A 19,584-nucleotide genomic window follows, 5' to 3' on the forward strand; every position below is an offset into this window, starting at 1 on the left:
AAGTATTCAACTGTGATTTAAGATCTGATCAGTGCTAAAAAAACAACTGATTAGTAATGGTGGTGACATTTATTGTTATGTTAATCTACTAAACAATCTACTAAAAAGATTGTTGTGTATTTGAGATTACACTAATGGTTAAATCATTGATAGACATTGGCAATATAATTTGTAAAAATGTTTAAGCAAGGAGTTTATTATATTGTCACCACCATGCTAAAGTAACGAATGTGAAAAATTGCATTTTCTAGATTTGTCAGTTTATGACTAATCTAAACGTCCTGCATGTTGTGCTAAATTATCCATTCTCTTTTAGGAAGCCTAGTTTAAACCTTTTCACTTTTATGAATATGCATTCTTATTCAAAATTTAACATTGAAGTTGTTTAACTCTCCTGAAAAGTTAAGTTTTTCACATTTGTTACTTTAGCATGGTGGGGACAATATATTATTTGATAATGTATATTTAGTGTGTTCTCACAGCTTTTTGCAAAACACAAATCAAATTTTGTCATCAAATATTAATATTTTGTCAGTGTTATGTTAATGTACCAAATCTAAACTAACATTTGTTGTGCGTTTGATATTACAATAATTGTTAAATCGTTTATAGACATTGCCAATAAAATTTGCAAAAATGTTTGACTTAACAAGCAGTGTAATATTATATATTATTTGATACTGTAAAATTATTTTATGTGCCCTCGTCGCTTTTTAAGTCCACAAATTAAATTTTGTCATCAAATATTAAATGTAAATTATTTGTCAGTGTTATGTTAATGTTCTAAATAATCTACCCTAATATTTGTTGTGTATTTGAGATTACAATTATGGTCGATAGACATTGGCAATATAATTTGTAAAAGTTTTTAAGCAAGCAGTATCAGTATATTACATATAATATGATAATTTAAATTTATTTTGTGTGCTTTTGCCACGTTTTAGGTCAAAAATTCAAATTTTGTCTTCAAATATTAAATGTAATCTTATAGCAAGCCTTTCCCAAAACCAATTTGATATAGTAATGGATAATATGACCAGGAATTTGTGTGTGGACTATATTGGTCATACTACATATTACATGAGGTATACCTAATTACTTTAACAAGATATGTAACCCATTTTGATAACTGTTATATTATTGATGATGATGATTATGATCGCTGAACAATGAACTCTGACCTGACCCAATCGGTACCCATTGAAACGTGATCTTTGATCTAATCGGTGCTCATTGAATGCGGATCAAGCATTCAATGAACGGTGATTTATGACCTGATCGGTGCTCAATGAATAATGGTGATCGTGATCAGATCGTTGCTCAATGACAGCTGATAAGTGATGGTGGTGATTATTTGTCAGTGTTATGTACCCTAATACCCTATCCTGTGTTATGTACCCTAATACCCTATCCAGTGTTATGTACCCAGTGTTATCTACCCTAATATTTGTTGTGTATTTGAGATTACAATAATGGTTAAATTGTCGATAGATATTGCCAATAAAATTTGTAAAAGTAAGCAGTCAGTGTATTATATATTAGTTGATAATGTAAAATTATTTTATGTGCTCTCGCCGCTTATTAGGTCTGCATATCAAATTTCGTCATCATATATTAAATGTAATATAGCAAGTCTTTCCCAAAACCAATTTGATATAGTAATGGATAATATGACCAGGAATTTGTGTGTGTACTACATTGGTCATACTACATATTACATGAGGTGTACCCTAATTATTTTAACAAGATGTGTAACCCATTTTGATAACTGTTATATTATTGATGATGATGATTATGATCGCTGAACAATGACTCTGACCTGACCCAATCGGTACTCATTGAAACGTGATCTGTGATCTAATCGGTGCTCATTGAATGGGGATCAAGCATTCAATGAACGGTGATTTATGACCTGATATCGGTGCTCAATGAATAATGGTGATCGTGATCAGATCGTTGTCAATGACAGCTGATTAGTGATGGTGGTGATTATTTGTCAGTGTTATGTTAATGTACTAAATAATCTACCCCAATATTTGAGATTACAATTACGGTTAAATCGTCGATAGACATTGGCAGTATAATTTGTAAAAATTTTAGGCAAGCAGTATATTACATATTATTTGATAATTTAAATTTATTTTGTGTGTTCTCGCTGCGTTTTAGGTCAGAAATTCTGTTCAAATATTAAATGTAATCTTATAGCAAGTCTTTCCCAAAACCAATTTGATATAGTAATGGATAATATGACCAGGAATTTGTGTGTGGACTATATTGGTCATACTACATATTACATGAGGTATACCTAATTACTTTAACAAGATATGTAACCCATTTTGATAACTGTTATATTATTGATGATGATGATTATGATCGCTGAACAATGAACTCTGACCTGACCCAATCGGTACCCATTGAAACGTGATCTTTGATCTAATCGGTGCTCATTGAATGGGGATCAAGCATTCAATGAACGGTGATTTATGACCTGATCGGTGCTCAATGAATAATGGTGATCGTCATCAGATCGTTGCTCAATGACAGCTGATAAGTGATGGTGGTGATTATTTGTCAGTGTTATGTACCCTAATACCCTATCCTGTGTTATGTACCCTAATACCCTATCCAGTGTTATGTACCCAGTGTTATCTACCCTAATATTTGTTGTGTATTTGAGATTACAATAATGGTTAAATTGTCGATAGATATTGCCAATAAAATTTGTAAAAGTAAGCAGTCAGTGTATTATATATTAGTTGATAATGTAACATTATTTTGTGCTCTCGCCGCTTATTAGGTCTGCATATCAAATTTCGTCATCATATATTAAATGTAATATAGCAAGTCTTTCCCAAAACCAATTTGATATAGTAATGGATAATATGACCAGGAATTTGTGTGTGTACTACATTGGTCATACTACATATTACATGAGGTGTACCCTAATTATTTTAACAAGATGTGTAACCCATTTTGATAACTGTTATATTATTGATGATGATGATTATGATCGCTGAACAATGACTCTGACCTGACCCAATCGGTACTCATTGAAACTTGATCTGTGATCTAATCGGTGCTCATTAAATGGGGATCAAGCATTCAATGAACGGTGATTTATGACCTGATATCAGTGCTCAATGAATAATGGTGATCGTGATCAGATCGTTGTCAATGACAGCTGATTAGTGATGGTGGTGATTATTTGTCAGTGTTATGTTAATGTACTAAATAATCTACCCCAATATTTGAGATTACAATTACGGTTAAATCGTCGATAGACATTGGCAATATAATTTGTAAAAAATTTTAAGCAAGCAGTATATTACATATTATTTGATAATTTAAATTTATTTTGTGTGCTCTCGCTGCGTTTTAGGTCAGAAATTCTGTCTTCAAATATTAAATGTAATCTTATAGCAAGTCTTTCCCAAAACCAATTTGATATAGTAATGGATAATATGACCAGGAATTTGTGTGTGGACTACATTGGTCATACTACATATTACATGAGGTATACCTAATTACTTTAACAAGATATGTAACCCATTTTGATAACTGTTATATTATTGATGATGATGATTATGATCGCTGAACAATGAACTCTGACCTGACCCAATCGGTACCCATTGAAACGTGATCTTTGATCTAATCGGTGCTCATTGAATGGGGATCAAGCATTCAATGAACGGTGATTTATGACCTGATCGGTGCTCAATGAATAATGGTGATCGTGATCAGATCGTTGCTCAATGACAGCTGATAAGTGATGGTGGTGATTATTTGTCAGTGTTATGTACCCTAATACCCCAACCAGTGTTATGCACCCAGTGTTATCTACCCTAATATTTGTTGTGTATTTGAGATTACAATAATGGTTAAATTGTCGATAGATATTGCCAATAAATTTTGTAAAAGTAAGCAGTGTATTATATATTAGTTGATAATGTAAAATTATTTTATGTGCTCTCGCCGCTTATTAGGTCTGCATATCAAATTTCGTCATCATATATTAAATGTAATATAGCAAGTCTTTCCCAAAACCAATTTGATATAATAATGGATAATATGACCAGGAATTTGTGTGTGGAATACATTGGTCATACTACATGTTACATGAGGTGTACCCTAATTATTTTAACAAGATGTGTAACCCATTTTGATAACTGTTATATTATTGATGATGATGATTATGATCGCTGAACAATGAACTCTGACCTGACCCAATCGGTACCCATTGAAACGTGATCTGTGATCTAATCGGTGCTCATTGAATGGGGATCAAGCATTCAATGAACGGTGATTTATGACCTGACCGGTGCTCAATGAATAATGGTGATCGTGATCCGATCGTTGTTCAATGACAGCTGATAAGTGATGGTGGTGATTATTTGTCAATGTTAAGTTAATGTACTAAATAATGTACCCTAATATTTGTTGTATATTTGAGATTACAATAATGGTTAAATTGTCGATAGAAATTGCCAATAAAATTTGTAAATTAGTTGATGATAAAAAATTATTTTACATGCTCTCGTCGCTTTTTAGGTCTGCATATCAAATTTGTCATCCAATTTTAAATGTAATCTTATAGCAAGTCTTTCCCAAAACCCATTTGATATAATAATGGATAATTTGACCAGGAATTTGCATGTGGACTATATTGGTCATACTGCTATTTTAAATGAGGGGTACCTAATTATTTTAACAAAATTTGTTTCCGATTTAAATAACTGTTGTATAATGTTTGACTTTTTAGTAAGCGGTATGTTATATTTTATTTGATAATTTAAATTAATTCTATGAATAAATTTACTTCAAACAACTGTTCAAATACACATACAATTGGGAGTGAACAGATGCTATAAGTATGCAAGATATATGACTAACACTGTAGTAGTGGTAAGAATAATATTCTGCTTTTTATAGATTTTCTTTAAACTTTAAGGGACTTTCAAATGTAAACTAAACAATATGACTTCGTGCCCAACTTTCTCATCTCGACTCTTAGTGAACCAAAAGTAATCAAAGAATTTTATTGAGAAAATCTATTAATTCTCTGTGAAATTTTAAAAAATCTTAGGGAATTTCACGTATGGAATTAATAATAACTGTTCTTACCTTTATATTTTTCCAGATATTGATTTTTATGAAAATTTACTAATTAATTAAATTTTTTATGTACCTGGGCATTTTATTTTAATCTCTGTTGGTGCATCACTTCTGTCTGAAAAATATACAAATAAAAACTTACTATAATTAAAAAACAATAGATTAATGTTAAAGCCTGACTGAAAATTATGATGTTAATTGTATTTTAATCCTAGCAATTTTCAAGAAAATTAGAATTTATGACTAAAGTATATATTTTATAAAGAATAATAATCTGCCGATTGGTGTGTTCTCAATCCAATATTTATAGGCACCCAATATGGTACAAAGCTAAAATTGATGTTTAAGTTGCCACTGATTGTAATAATTACAAAAATTAAAAAAATATTAAGTTTTTTCAATAGGAAAAGAGCAGTAAACATTTTTCCAAAATTCTTACTTTAAATTTATGACTAGTGAAACGATAATACCTTCAAATGTAAAGGGTATACCCACACTCAACAGGTAGAAATAAAGTGGGAGGAGAGGTTTCAATGAAGTGTTGCACCTAAAATATTCACAAACAAAAGTTTCCTCGGGTATCTTCAGCCGCAGTACTAGAGTAAAGCAGTTCAGACAATTTTGATGCAATAAATTAAATATTAATTTATTGCATAGATATTATATTTATTAATAATATAAAATATAGTATATTTCCTCCTCTATGAATCATGAGACCTTGCCGTTGGTGAGGGGGCTTGAGTGCTCAGGGATACAGAGTAGCTGGACCGAAGGTGCAACCATATCGGAGAGGTATCTGTTGAGAGCCAGACTAAGGAATGATTCCTGAAAGAGGGCAGCAGCTCTTTCAGTAGTTGTTAGGGGCGTGAGTCAGGACGACTTAAACGGCCGTATCAACATCACTCAGTCCTCTGAGTACTGCGCAGCTGAAAGCAATAGAAAACTACAGCTGCTTTTTTTTCAAGAAAATGTGGCTCTCTGCATTTTCACATAGCAATAATGGAGGCGCCTTCCTTGGTAAAATATTCCGGAGGTAAAATAGTCCCCCGTTCGGATCTCCGGGTGGGGACTACTAAGGAAGGGGTCATCAGAAAATTAAAAAATAACACTCTACGAGTCGGAGCGTGGAATGTTAGAAGCTTGAAAAAGGTTGGTAGGCTAGAAAATTTAAAAAGGGAAATGGGTAGGACAAATGTGGATATAGTAGGAATTAGTGAGGTTCGGTGGGAAGAGGAAGGCGACTTTTGGTCAGGTGATTTTAGAGTAATTAACTCAGCGTCAAATAATGGGCAGGCAGGAGTAGGTTTCGTGATGAACAAGAAGATAGGGAGGAGAGTGGAGTATTTCAAAACGCATAGCGATAGAATCATTGTAATAAGGATAAAATCAAAACCTAAACCGATAACGATTGTTAACGTCTATATGCCTACAAGCGCCCATGATGATGATGATGAGGTAGAGTGTGTATACGAAGAGATTGATGAAGCAATTAAACACGTAAAAGGAGATGAAAATTTAATAATAGTTGGAGATTGGAATGCAAGCATTGGAAAAGGCAAGGAAGGAAATATAGTGGGTGAATACGGGCTGGGCAAAAGGAATGAAAGAGGGGACCGACTTATAGAATTTTGCACGAAGTATAAATTAGTAATTGCCAACACCCAATTTAAAAATCATAATAGAAGAATATATTCTTGGAAAAAGCCAGGCAATACTGGAAGGTATCAGATAGATTATATCATGGTTAAGCAAAGATTTAGAAATCAACTCGTTGACTGCAAAACTTACCCTGGAGCAGACATTGATAGCGACCATAATTTGGTGATAATGAAATGTAGATTGGGGTTTAAAAACCTGAAGAAAAGGTGTCAGATGAATCGGTGGAATTTAGAGAAGCTTGATGAAGAGGAGGTAAAGAAGATTTTTGAGGAGGACATCGCAAGAGGTCTGAGTAAAAAAGATAAGGTAGAAAATGTAGAAGAAGAATGGGAGAATGTTAAAAAGGAAATTCTTAAATCAGCAGAAGCAAACTTAGGCGGAATAAAGAGAACCGGTAGAAAACCTTGGGTTTCAGACGATATATTGCAGCTGATGGTTGAACATAGAAAATATAAGAATGCTAGTGATGAAGAAAGTAAAAGGAACTATTGGAAATTAAGAAATGCTATAAACAGGAAGTGCAAACTGGTGAAAGAAGAGTGGATTAAAGAATGAAAGAGTGGATTAAGTGGAAAGAGAAATGAACATTGGTAAAATAGACGGAGCATACAGGAAAGTTAAGGAAAATTTTGGGGTACATAAATTAAAATCTAATAATGTGTTAAACAAAGATGGTACACCAATATATAATACGAAAGGTAAAGTCGATAGATGGGTGGAATATATTGAAGAGTTATACGGAGGAAATGAATTAGAAAATGGTGTTATAGAGGAAGAAGAGGAAGTTGAGGAGGATGAAATGGGAGAAACAATACTGAGATCTGAATTTAAGAGAGCATTAAACGATTTAAATGGCAGAAAGGCTCCTGGAATAGACGGAATACCTGTAGAATTACTGCGCAGTGCAGGTGAGGAAGCGATTGATAGATTATACAAACTGGTGTGTAATATTTATGATAATGGGGAATTTCCATCAGACTTCAAAAAAAGTGTTATAGTTATGATACCAAAGAAAGCAGGGGCAGATAAATGTGAAGAATACAGAACAATTAGTTTAACTAGTCATGCATCAAAAATCTTAACTAGAATTTTATACAGAAGAATTGAGAGGAGAGTGGAAGAAGTGTTAGGAGAAGACCAATTTGGAAGGACCAAGGGAGTCCGACAAGGATGTTCCCTATCTCCGTTACTTTTTAATCTTTACATGGAACTAGCAGTTAATGATGTTAAAGAACAATTTAGATTCGGAGTAACAGTACAAGGTGAAAAGATAAAGATGCTACGATTTGCTGATGATATAGTAATTCTAGCCGAGAGTAAAAAGGATTTAGAAGAAACAATGAACGGCATAGATGAAGTCCTACGCAAAAACTATCGCATGAAAATAAACAAGAACAAAACAAAAGTAATGAAATGTAGTAGAAATAACAAAGATGGACCGCTGAATGTGAAAATAGGAGGAAAAAAGATTATGGAGGTAGAAGAATTTTGTTATTTGGGAAGTAAAATTACTAAAGATGGACGAAGCAGGAGCGATATAAAATGCCGAATAGCACAAGCTAAATGAGCCTTCAGTAAGAAGTATAATTTGTTTACATCAAAAATTAATTTAAATGTCAGGAAAAGATTTTTGAAAGTGTATGTTTGGAGTGTCGCTTTATATGGAAGTGAAACTTGGACGATCGGAGTATATGAGAATGTTAAAAATCAGATGGGTGAATAAAGTGACAAATGAAGAGGTATTGCGGCAAATAGATGAAGAAAGAAGCATTTGGAAAAATATAGTTAAAAGAAGAGGCAGACATATAGGCCACATACTAAGGCATCCTGGAATAGTCGCTTTAATATTGGAAGGACAGGTAGAAGGGAAAAATTGTGTAGGCAGGCCACGTTTGGAGTATGTAAAACAAATTGTTGGGGATGTAGGATGTAGAGGGTATACTGAAATGAAACGACTAGCACTAGATAGGGAATCTTGGAGAGCTGCATCAAACCAGTCAAATGACTGAAGACAAAAAAAAAAAAAAAATAGTATATTTATTAATACGCCAATAAAAAATAATTCCACATCAGTAATAACGACTGGTCTTATCTATAAATAAAAAAAAAGCTGACTTTCCCAAGGGAGAAAAAATACCTTGAATTATTCTCAGCAGGGCCTTGTTGTGATCACTACAACCCAAAATTAAATTTAAATACAATTGGACCCCACAAAAATTCATAGTCTCACGCAACTGGTAATTTTACCCTTCCTAAAACTAATAAAATGATGGTGAAAATTATAATGAAACGGGAAATATTGGCAATGCTTTATCCAGATTATTTCTAAAATCAAATGAATGCATCTCCAACAATATTCATGCGCATACTCTATTAGTATAAATATTAAAACCATTATAAGTATGTCATCATTAAATCATGTAAAAAATTAGCAATTACAAAAGCAAAATTAATTTAACAAAATCTCAAGGATAAGCAAAATTGAAAAAAAATATATATATAACAAATAAATTGGACTAATATGTGTTTAAAGTGTATCAGTGGTGATTCATTCCACTGATAACTTAACAATTTTTTTTTGCCCACACACTCACACACACAATGCAGTCTATGAAACCATGCCTTAAGAAGGAAAAATCTTTTTCTGGTTTCCACCGTTGCTGACAGAACACAAAATTATATAATTGTTGACGGTAAAATCTACCTTCTATCATAAATATGGAATTGATTTTTCAAAGCTGTTATTCTGAAATGTTATTAAATAAATAATAAGAGTTCTTACCTTTAACGTTATTCCAGATGTTGATTCTTTTTTATGATCATTTACTAATTACTTAAATTCTTTATATACCTGGGCATGTTATTTTAATCTCTGTTGGTGCATCACTTCTGTCTGGAAAATATAAAAATAAAAATTTACTATAATTAAAAAACAATAGAACAATGTTAAAGCATGAAGGAAAATTATGATGTTAATTATATTTTAAACTTAACAATTTTCAATAAAATTAGAGTTTACAACTAAAGTATGTACTAATAAACAATAATAATCTGCCGATTGGTGTGTTCTCAATCCACTATTTATAGGCACCCAATATGATATAAAATATGAATATGATATAAAATTGATGTTTACATTCCACCTGATCGTAATGGTTACAAAAATTAAAAAAAAAAATATTGAGTTTTTTCAATAGGAAAAGAGTTGTATATGTTTTTCCAAAACACTTTATTTATCAATTAGTCTGAATAATTCAAAATTAATTTTTATTTATTTATTATAATTGAAATACTAATTGCAATATAGTTAATCAGAATGTATTTGCTTTAAAAAATTAGTCTAAAAAAAATTCTTGAAAATTACATAGCCATTTATTTACAAAAATGATTGTTTACATCAGATTGTAAAAATTTGAAAAACTTAATCTTTTCCTTACATTTAAAAAAAAAAAAAGTAATTCACTTGTTATTCAAGTTGAATTAATTTAAAAATATCAGCTGGTTTGAGAGAGTTGAGCTTAGAAAAGATTCACATATTTCCACCATAGATGGTTTGAAAATAATGATAATATAAAAATCACAAACAATTGGTATTGATAAAAAAAAACAGTAATTATATAATTATAAAAGTACAAAAAGATTACAAATCTGGAATTAATAGTTTATTTTTGTAAACTTTCCTAAAGGCGATAAAACTTCCTAACTGTCAATAATAGACACTAAACATACTCAAAATTTTAATTTTTGAGAGGAATTTCCGAACCCTTTGAAACAAAATCTATAGTGAGGCAACGTGATGGTCTCTTCACTAATATTGTTCAACTGCACTCTGGAAAAGTTTACTGAGAAATAGAATAGGATAATACAAATACTTAATAAAAATGGGGCACAACATCTATATGTTTAAATGTAAACATTTTAGCATCTGCTGATGATTTGGTAACTTTGGCAATAGACATTAAAGAATTCAAGAATTAGAAAAATGTGCAAACAAAATCAAGCTGCAAATTTCATATAATTGATTCCAATAATAAAAGTAGAATCCAAACCATGAAAATTTCAGAATAAGAATCAATCAAATAGGTACAAAAATTTAAACATTTAGGTGAAATAATTACGCTGAATGTTTTTAAAAAGAAGAAGTAAAAGCCAGACACAAAAAATGAAAGTGGCTTTCAAAAAAATAAAAAATTCTTATTCAAAAACCCATAATTAAGACACTAAGAAACATAGTTTTAGAGAAGTGTTGTGTGGTATGTAAGGTCTACAAAATTTTTAAGGAAAAATCTAGTACAGTTAAAAAAATAATTTTAAGAAAACTCTACGGTCTAAACTCAAGGATAATTCTTATAAATTAAGCAAATTAGAAGAAATTTACAGAAATTTTGAAATGTTATAATTTAGAAAAAGAACTCAAACTTTATAGTTACTTAAATTGAATGGATGATATAAATTAACAATTTTTTTTATAAAAGGAAATCCTAAATAATTATGTTTAATGTTTTTAAACTAGTCTGTTTCAGATTAATAAAAATCTTTCTTCCAAATGTCTTATGCAGCTAATTAATTAATTTATTAACAGCACATAACAATTCACAAAAATACAATATATATATATTTTACCTCATTCCTACAAGAAGAAGCAGATTTAAAATGGAGCTTCAAAAGTCTTTTGCAAGAAAAATTTTATCAATTTGAATATAATTTAATAACATATGTATTATTTCTTTTTTTTTGTTATGCTGTTAAATGAATAAATATATACTGTACTATGCTTTTCACATTTGTATAACAAATTTGAGTTTATTAATAAAAAATTTTGAAGGTGTAATTTAAATCATTTGTCTCAGGTAGTAAATGTTTACGTGTTTCTTTATGTACAAATGTTAAACACTTTAAGCAAACCATTAAAATAGACAGCTAGAATGGAGAAATCATTAATTAGCTACTTAATATTCAGCAGGAATAACCAATATGCAACTGATCATTTTGAATAAAATCTTTAATTTTGTGATTAGAACTGATAACAAGAAAATAATGCAAAGTAACTTAGTTGATGAACACAAAAAAAAATAATATTAAAACAGTAAAAAAAGTTTCCAAAAATTTAGGTCTAAATTACAGTTTGGTTCAAATTAACTATAAATGTTAACGTCATAATCACTTATATTTTTAATTTACCTAGTATACCTCTTTATTTATCACAATTTATCAAGTACACCTCTACAAATACTTAATGTGTAAAGCCGCCTTCAAAAACTCACTTTAATATTTTATACAGTAATTCAACAAAATTAATTAAATGCCATTACTTACATTTTTCATCCACTTATTTAGAACAGATTAAATATGTATAAATCATTACACACTTTTAGTACGTGGAGCAAGGGTAAAAAAATGTTATTTCACTATTCACAGAAACCAATCAGTAGATCTATAAAATAATTTTTCGTAGTAAGCATTGGCGACCTAAACCAACAGACAAACCGACGCCACTAAATTACTTAAATAACAGCTACTAACGTAGCGTTTGAAAGGACGCTATCTTTGCATCAATATTAAACCAATCCTTTACTGCCGACATTTTGATTTTTAAAGTCTACGCGGGAAACAAGTCAATTGTAAATCTTTTGAATGTAACGTTAACTAAATGTATTAAAACCAATATTATTTTGTAACTTATAAAACACCAAATAAAAAATAAAAAATAAATTAAAATACTATCTATATTTATAATATATTATTAATTCACACGAATTCATAATTTTTTTTTTTAATACACTTCTTAATTTAAGTAAAGGAAGCAATGTGTTCGTGAAAAATTTCGGTTTTCAGATTTAAGCGGAAATATCCATTTTAACCATCTTTGAATTCATTTTGACTACTTTCGGCGTGAAGTCAGTATGTACGTTTGTATCTCGCATAATTCAAAACTGATTAGCCGTATCATGATGAAAGTAACAAGGTGTAGCATTGCGCACAGTATTCGGCGCGCATGCGTATACGCTCGTCCCAAAATCTCATTTCTACCGGGTTATTTGAACATATAAGTAAGGGATTTTGGGACAAAAGTTTTTAGTTGTACAAAAATTTTGCAAAATTTTAAATACATGATAATGATTAAACGAGCTAACAATCGAATATTTATGAATGATTATTCACTTTCAATATGAATTAGTATTATTTGGTACTGATAAAGTTGTAATATTATTAAAAATAATAAAAAATTTTTTTTTTAATAATCCTTAATAAAAATAAATATTTTATACAAGTCTATTGATTCTTAAGAGTATTGAAATTGATTGTTAATTAAGATAAAATTCAAAATAATGAATGAAAAGTGCAACTGACACAAAGTGATCTTATGAAGTGCAACTGACACTTCGTGTCAGTGCAAACTGACATTCTTCGTGTAGCGTGTGTGGCTCTATGGTAACGACTCCTTTTTTTATTCGTGGGGTTCGGTATCGAATCACCGATAATTTTTTTTTTATGCTCATAAAATATTTTTTTTACTAATATTATTTTTCATTTATTATGTGAAACTATTTCATGCTGTTAAAATGGAAAATCAACTAAATGGGAGATAACTTATTTCAAAATTTTATAACTAAAGATCTGATATTATTTATTTTGGTCAATCTTCGGAATTGATGATTTTTTAGTTTAATTAAAAATATTATCGCAAAACAATTTTTAAAAGAAATTGCTTTTAATAATCTAATTTACACGGGAAAATGAGATATTACTTATTTTTTTTACGGATACCAAAATGAATATTACTTTATAATACTGAAATAAAAATAAAATAAAAAGTTGTTGTTTAGTGAAAAATAATTTTATATTCAATAAACATATTTTTCTAATGAGTCAAATGAAATGCAAGGGATTTTCTAGGTAAACCATTTTAAACCAGGTGCAATAAAGACAACAATTACAAAAGGGTCGGTTTTGGTTTTTATGTTAATAAAAACTATTTTATTTTCTGTTTCATATAAAATGTTTCCATTATATTTTCATTTTGAATTAAAATAATTAAAGTTAATTATTTTCTGAACCGCTTTGTATCTAATAGTACATTAATAATTAATTCAAGGTAAATTGTTTATTAAGAAAAATTATTAGAAATTATTATATTGTTAAGAAATAAACGAAATTAATCATTCAGATCATAATTCTCGACTCCAAATACAATCAATTAAATTTTATATAAAATAAACAAAAAAGCCTACACTCCACATTTATTTAGAAGTGCGTGCACACGCACACGTGAGTACGGCACTTCCTATTTATAAATATTAGAGTAAAAATCCACATTTCGACGCCAATTTTCATATACGTCAATAAATTTTATTCTTTTATGTTTCAAAAGTTTGTTTATTTTTGATAATTCTGCCTTTAATCACATTGATGTCTTGCTTCTGTTTGTGCGCCAACCGCATAAACGAATTTAAACATCATGGCGGGAAAAGGATTTTGGGACGAGCCACTGCGCAACGCTGGATAGAATTTAAAATTCCTTAGTCTGGCTCTCAACAGATACCTCTCCAATATGGTTGCAGCTATTCTGTATCACTGAGCACTCAAGCCCCCTCACCAACGGCAAGGTCTCATAATTCAGAGAGTAGGAGGAGTAAACCAGTATCACAAAGTAAAAAATATTATTTGCTTACATCAGTAACCACTTAACAGCCATAATAAAAAAATAAATAAATGCATTGTCAGACGATCAGCTCTGTGAATCTGACAACGTTGATTTTGTTGTCCTTGGATGGGATTGCAAGAAAATAAACAGTAATATAAAATTCAACTAACATGTTTTCAAACACTTGCTGAAGATCACATATTGCTCGATGAAAACCGGCATACACACTACCTAAATTAGTTTCACGTACAAACTGCTGACACATCATAATTTGTAATAACAAATGATGTGATGTGAAATGGTATGCTGAAGATGGGTCATCTGAATGATGCTGAAGATGGCAGCTGAAGATGGGTATGCGAGCACCTCGTAAGAGGTGCTCGCATACCCATCTTCAGCATCAACTGGTAACAAACGAAGTGTCCCTGGGGCACTGTTTTTGGAGGTGCAATTGTGTGCTATTATATAATATCTCTCCAGACAATTTTATGATTTTTAAAATCCAAACTGGATATTGTAACTATGTTGAAGGCTAACTTTTGCATACTACAGGTACAATCTCGATTTAAGAGCTCATGAATTTTTCGTCACCAATTGTGTATGCATCCACATTAGTTACTATTATTCTATCTTTTGTAATTTAGTTTCTTTTTCAGGTTTCTGTACAGCCTGAATACTATAATTTTTATTTACCGGTATTACTCTCACAACCATGAAGATAATGTACACTGTAGAATCCAGGGAGTGGAGCTCTCTGGGTAGATGGGAATAGCTACTGAAGCAAGCTTTGCGGCCACAGGGTAGGCCTCATAGCCCCAGGAAGCTCGAGGAGCCCCTGAGTTGGCTCTGGGATTTGCCTGGGCTGAACTGAGCCTCAAGGGTCCAGGTTCTGGCTAAATGGCTAGTTACTTTATACTTTACATGCTCATATAATTAAATATAAGCTGTTTTTTCTTTTAATATGGACTCATTTTAAATTCTCTGGTTTTCTTTTTCAGTTGGATCGACTTATTTTTCCCTGAATTATAACTTCAAAAAGCTTTTTACTGTTCAGATATTATCTATTAAAGATTATGTTTACTAACAGAAGTAACAGAAGAAGTAAAAGTAATACTGCTTATCTGTATTCTTTATGCCTGATTTAGTTAAAATGAATGAGTGTCAACTGCAGACCACAGTTATTTCAGCTGGAACTTGTCATTCGTACATTTTGAAAATCTATTCACAAAAAAAATGTCTCTAGAATAAACAAAATAACCTAGGAAAATGACTCTGAATATCCTAGGTAACATCCTAGGAAAATGGGCTGCAAAATTATGCAGTCTGACAATTTTGTGCTTGTTTTTTCTTCCTTTACTAATTGTGAATTTAAAATAATTAATTATTATTTCTATTTTTAGTAACACAAGTGCAAAATCTTAAGATTATATAATTTTATGATCCACTTAAACAATTTTACCTGTTACAGATGAAATTGTTTAAGTGAATCTAAACAAATGTAAGTAAAAATGTTTGTCGATTAATCTGAACAAATAATTCTGTTCATAATAAGAGGCTTAATTTAAATTTAATAAAACAAATATCTACTATAGTATTAGGGGCTATTAATGATAAGAAGTTAGAAGGCTGTTCTTTTGGATTTTCAAAGTTAATTATTTAGTAGAAGGTGTTATTGAGTACACATATACCAAATTTTATTAAATTATTCCAATCATTCTTAAGATATAAATTTTTATTGAAAAAAAAAATTGTAGAAAGAGGGAAAATTAAGTGATTTGGATTATTTTTCCACATGAACTTTTTTAAATTTTGATGTGAATCAGTCCCTTAAATTTTTCTGATACCACCCACAACACTCTTCATAAAAGAATAACTGTTTATACATGAAATAAAAGTAAGACAAATTTATGAAGCTGCTAAATATATCAAATAAATACAGAATACCAATTTAGAAGACAGAAATGCAAATAATTTAATCATAACTTTTTGAACACCTCAAACAATGATAAACATATTTCAGAGTTTATTAACTAAAGCGTACCATTAATTACAACCATTTTGGTTTTATTACTTTTGTAAAAGAAAATCTTACAATTCTGTTGAAAACAAATTGATGGAAAGATATTTTAAAGGCCAGTAATTTGTTAAAAATGGAAACAGAAGCGTAATAAGACATTATCATTATTCACTTTTAATGATAGTGATGATTATATTGTTTGTAATATACATGCACAGACATTTCATAATTAAGACTTTTAAAATTGTTATTTTATCATATCCTAAAATATTAATAGGAAGATGTTGATGAATTATTTTATATATAGTTTAATAGAATATAATTAATTAACTATGGTTTAGTGCAAATATTGTATTTTACTTGCTCTTGACAACATAAGGGCTACATAATGTTTATTAATAAACATTATATTATAGTAAAACTGTTTGCTGTCATATTTTTGTTTTTTTTGTGGTTGTTCTAGGACTAAGTAATATGAATTGTAACATTGATTGTATAATGGTGAGTTGCGATAATATGCTTCTGAAATAGTTAATTTTATTAGCTGATGTAAATAATTAAAATTAAAGAAAATGTAAGACATCCTTAACTAAAATAAAATGAAAAATTCAATAACATTATATAGAACGGTTAAAAAAAAGTTAGATAATTAATTATATATTGTGACTCTGACATTTAATTGACTTAAAATATATTAGTTTACTTTATTTTTGAAATAGGCTCACAGTTATACATTTAATGCTGTAAAATTATAAACACAATTCAGATAATAAATAGTGAGATTTTACAGACTAATAATAATTTTATAGACTATAAAATAACTGGTTAACTAATAAACAGCTCGTCTGGGATATTAAGCACTGAAAGAAGATTTGATCCAAAAGGTAATAATCATAAATAATCTAAAATGAATCAAATACAATAAATATGATTTTAAAACATAGCTTTATCAATGTAACTGAAGCAGTTAACCATATTTCTTCATGAAATCAGAAAAAGATATTAAGTATTTTTTATTTCAGTAGATGTCAGATACTTTATATCTAAATGTTTGTGAAACATTGTAAAAGGCTCTTATTATAAGTATTTATTTACTTTCTTTTATTTATTTTACTGAAGGAAATAAATAAAGGCCAAAAAGCAAATGAATTCAGTGTGAATATGAAAGATTCCATAAAAAAAAACAACAAAACACTAATCATCGGTTTAGTTAAGGAAGCCAAGGTTACCAACTTATCTTTTTCTTCATCTTACAAGAAATATAATAAAGATAAGAGACCCTGGAGAAAACTGAATAATGATTTAAGAAGAGCAACACAAAAAACACAGAAGAAATGGTTTTATGAGACCACTCACATGAAGAAAATTAAGAAAAAAACAGGATGGTATGAACTAATGTACAAAAAGGTAAAATAACATGGGATAAATGGAGAAAAGGTACAGACACTAAAGACAACAATCTCAATAAATATATATACACAAAAACACAACAATATCCAAAATGAATAGACATTAAAATCCGACATGCTGTTTGACCACAATCTAGATATATGTTTGCTTAACATAAAAAAATTGTCAGTAATAACATCAATTGAATCCAGGATGAAACAATGGCAGTATCAGTACTGAACATGACCACAGGAATAATTAAAAATATTACGTCAAAATTTTAAATCTCATCAAATTCTGTTCAAAAGTTTATGTTTTTAAAAAAAAAAGTTATCACTGTTAATTTTGCTACATTAACAAGATAAATATAAAATTAAATAATATTTTCTGCAGCAACTGTAACATTATATTCCTTTTTATTTTTCAAAACACATTAATGTATGTTTTAAAAAAGTTAAAAAAATATTTGTAAAAATATCATACTTAACAACAAAGGTATTTACATTTCTAAAATAAATAGCTACTTAATCACCAATTGGAAACACAGGCAAAATATTTTTTTATTATCAAAAACATAACTTTTATAAAACAAAAAACAGAAGTTCAATAAAACACTCATATCTGAAAGAAATAATAAATTGAAACTGTATCACATTTAAATAATAATATATAACAAAACATTAGTCCATAAAAGAATCAGCAACCCCCTATTCTATTTATTGGTACTTAAAAGTAAGCATTTTAATTTTGTATTTTTATAAAGAAATATATATATATATATATATATATATATATATAAATTTTATAGTTTAAATTTTAAGTTTAAACTTAAATAACAAGAATAAAAACATATCTGGCTAAGCTAAAAATAATCATTTTTAAATCTTTATAAGTGTGTAAATGACAAAACGTTTAGTTCTTAAATTTTCACAATCCTGCTAATAAATTAACGTTCATATAATTAACATTAATCTACATCCAAATAACATTATTTAATAGAGTATTATTTTTCTTAATGTAAAAGATTATTATTAGAAGTACTTACCTAGTTTTTCTGTAGAAGTCTTTACTAAACTGTTTACATTCATATAGAACACTACTTACACAAAACATACGCTACAGAATTTATTAGTTTTTAATTAAGCCTCTGTATTTATAATATAATTTATTGAATATGACAACGTTAATCGTTAATAAAACTGATACTAGATTAATAACTTATCAAAAACTTGCATGTATATTAGATAAGTTACAATATAACTTTTATTTTTGGTTATTACGCCGATATTAGAAGCAATTAATAAACATATGTAATTTTTCTTCAATGTAACAATACATATTTTGACACATGCAGTTACTTTGATAGATTGCAGCGAGAACCAGTGTGGGACGAAAGCAAAATCGGTCACACGTCAGCTTCCAAATAACAACAATACAACAATTATCAGCAATTACGCAATACACGCTTTTTCTGTAAACACAGTCGCTTTTACTTCACAGTCGCCTCACCAACAAAGTTACCGCACTTCCATTTTTTCTTCAACTCTATCATTATTTAAGATATCTTTTCAATTATTAATGTTAGGTTTTTTTTTACTATTACTTCCTTATTAATGTTGAATCATTTAATTTCAATTTTTGAGTTAATAGTTTTTTATATTGTATACTGTTAAACTATTTTCAATATATTTATTTAAAAATAATTTTTTAAATTTAATTAATAATCTTTTACAAAAAAAAAACAAGAATTTCTAATTGATAA

The 19,584-nt window shown here is 29.3% G+C and overlaps 1 long non-coding RNA gene across 2 annotated transcripts; it reads right to left on the reverse strand.

Moving 5' to 3' along the window:
* Positions 1-4,645: 4,645 nt before the first annotated feature.
* Positions 4,646-19,065, reverse strand: LOC142325847 (uncharacterized). 2 transcript variants are annotated; one of them, XR_012756605.1, is made up of 3 exons: positions 18,868-19,065; positions 9,554-9,664; positions 4,646-5,227 (listed from the first exon to the last, which is right to left on the reverse strand). It is a non-coding gene; the product is annotated as an uncharacterized LOC142325847 (long non-coding RNA). The 2 variants fall into 2 exon arrangements; XR_012756606.1 differs by lacking the exon at positions 18,868-19,065 and adding an exon at positions 12,088-12,276.
* Between the last annotated feature and the right edge of the window lie 519 nt (positions 19,066-19,584).

This window comes from Lycorma delicatula, chromosome 5 (assembly GCF_047948215.1).
Source record: "Lycorma delicatula isolate Av1 chromosome 5, ASM4794821v1, whole genome shotgun sequence".
NCBI classification, from domain to species: Eukaryota; Metazoa; Arthropoda; class Insecta; order Hemiptera; family Fulgoridae; genus Lycorma; species Lycorma delicatula.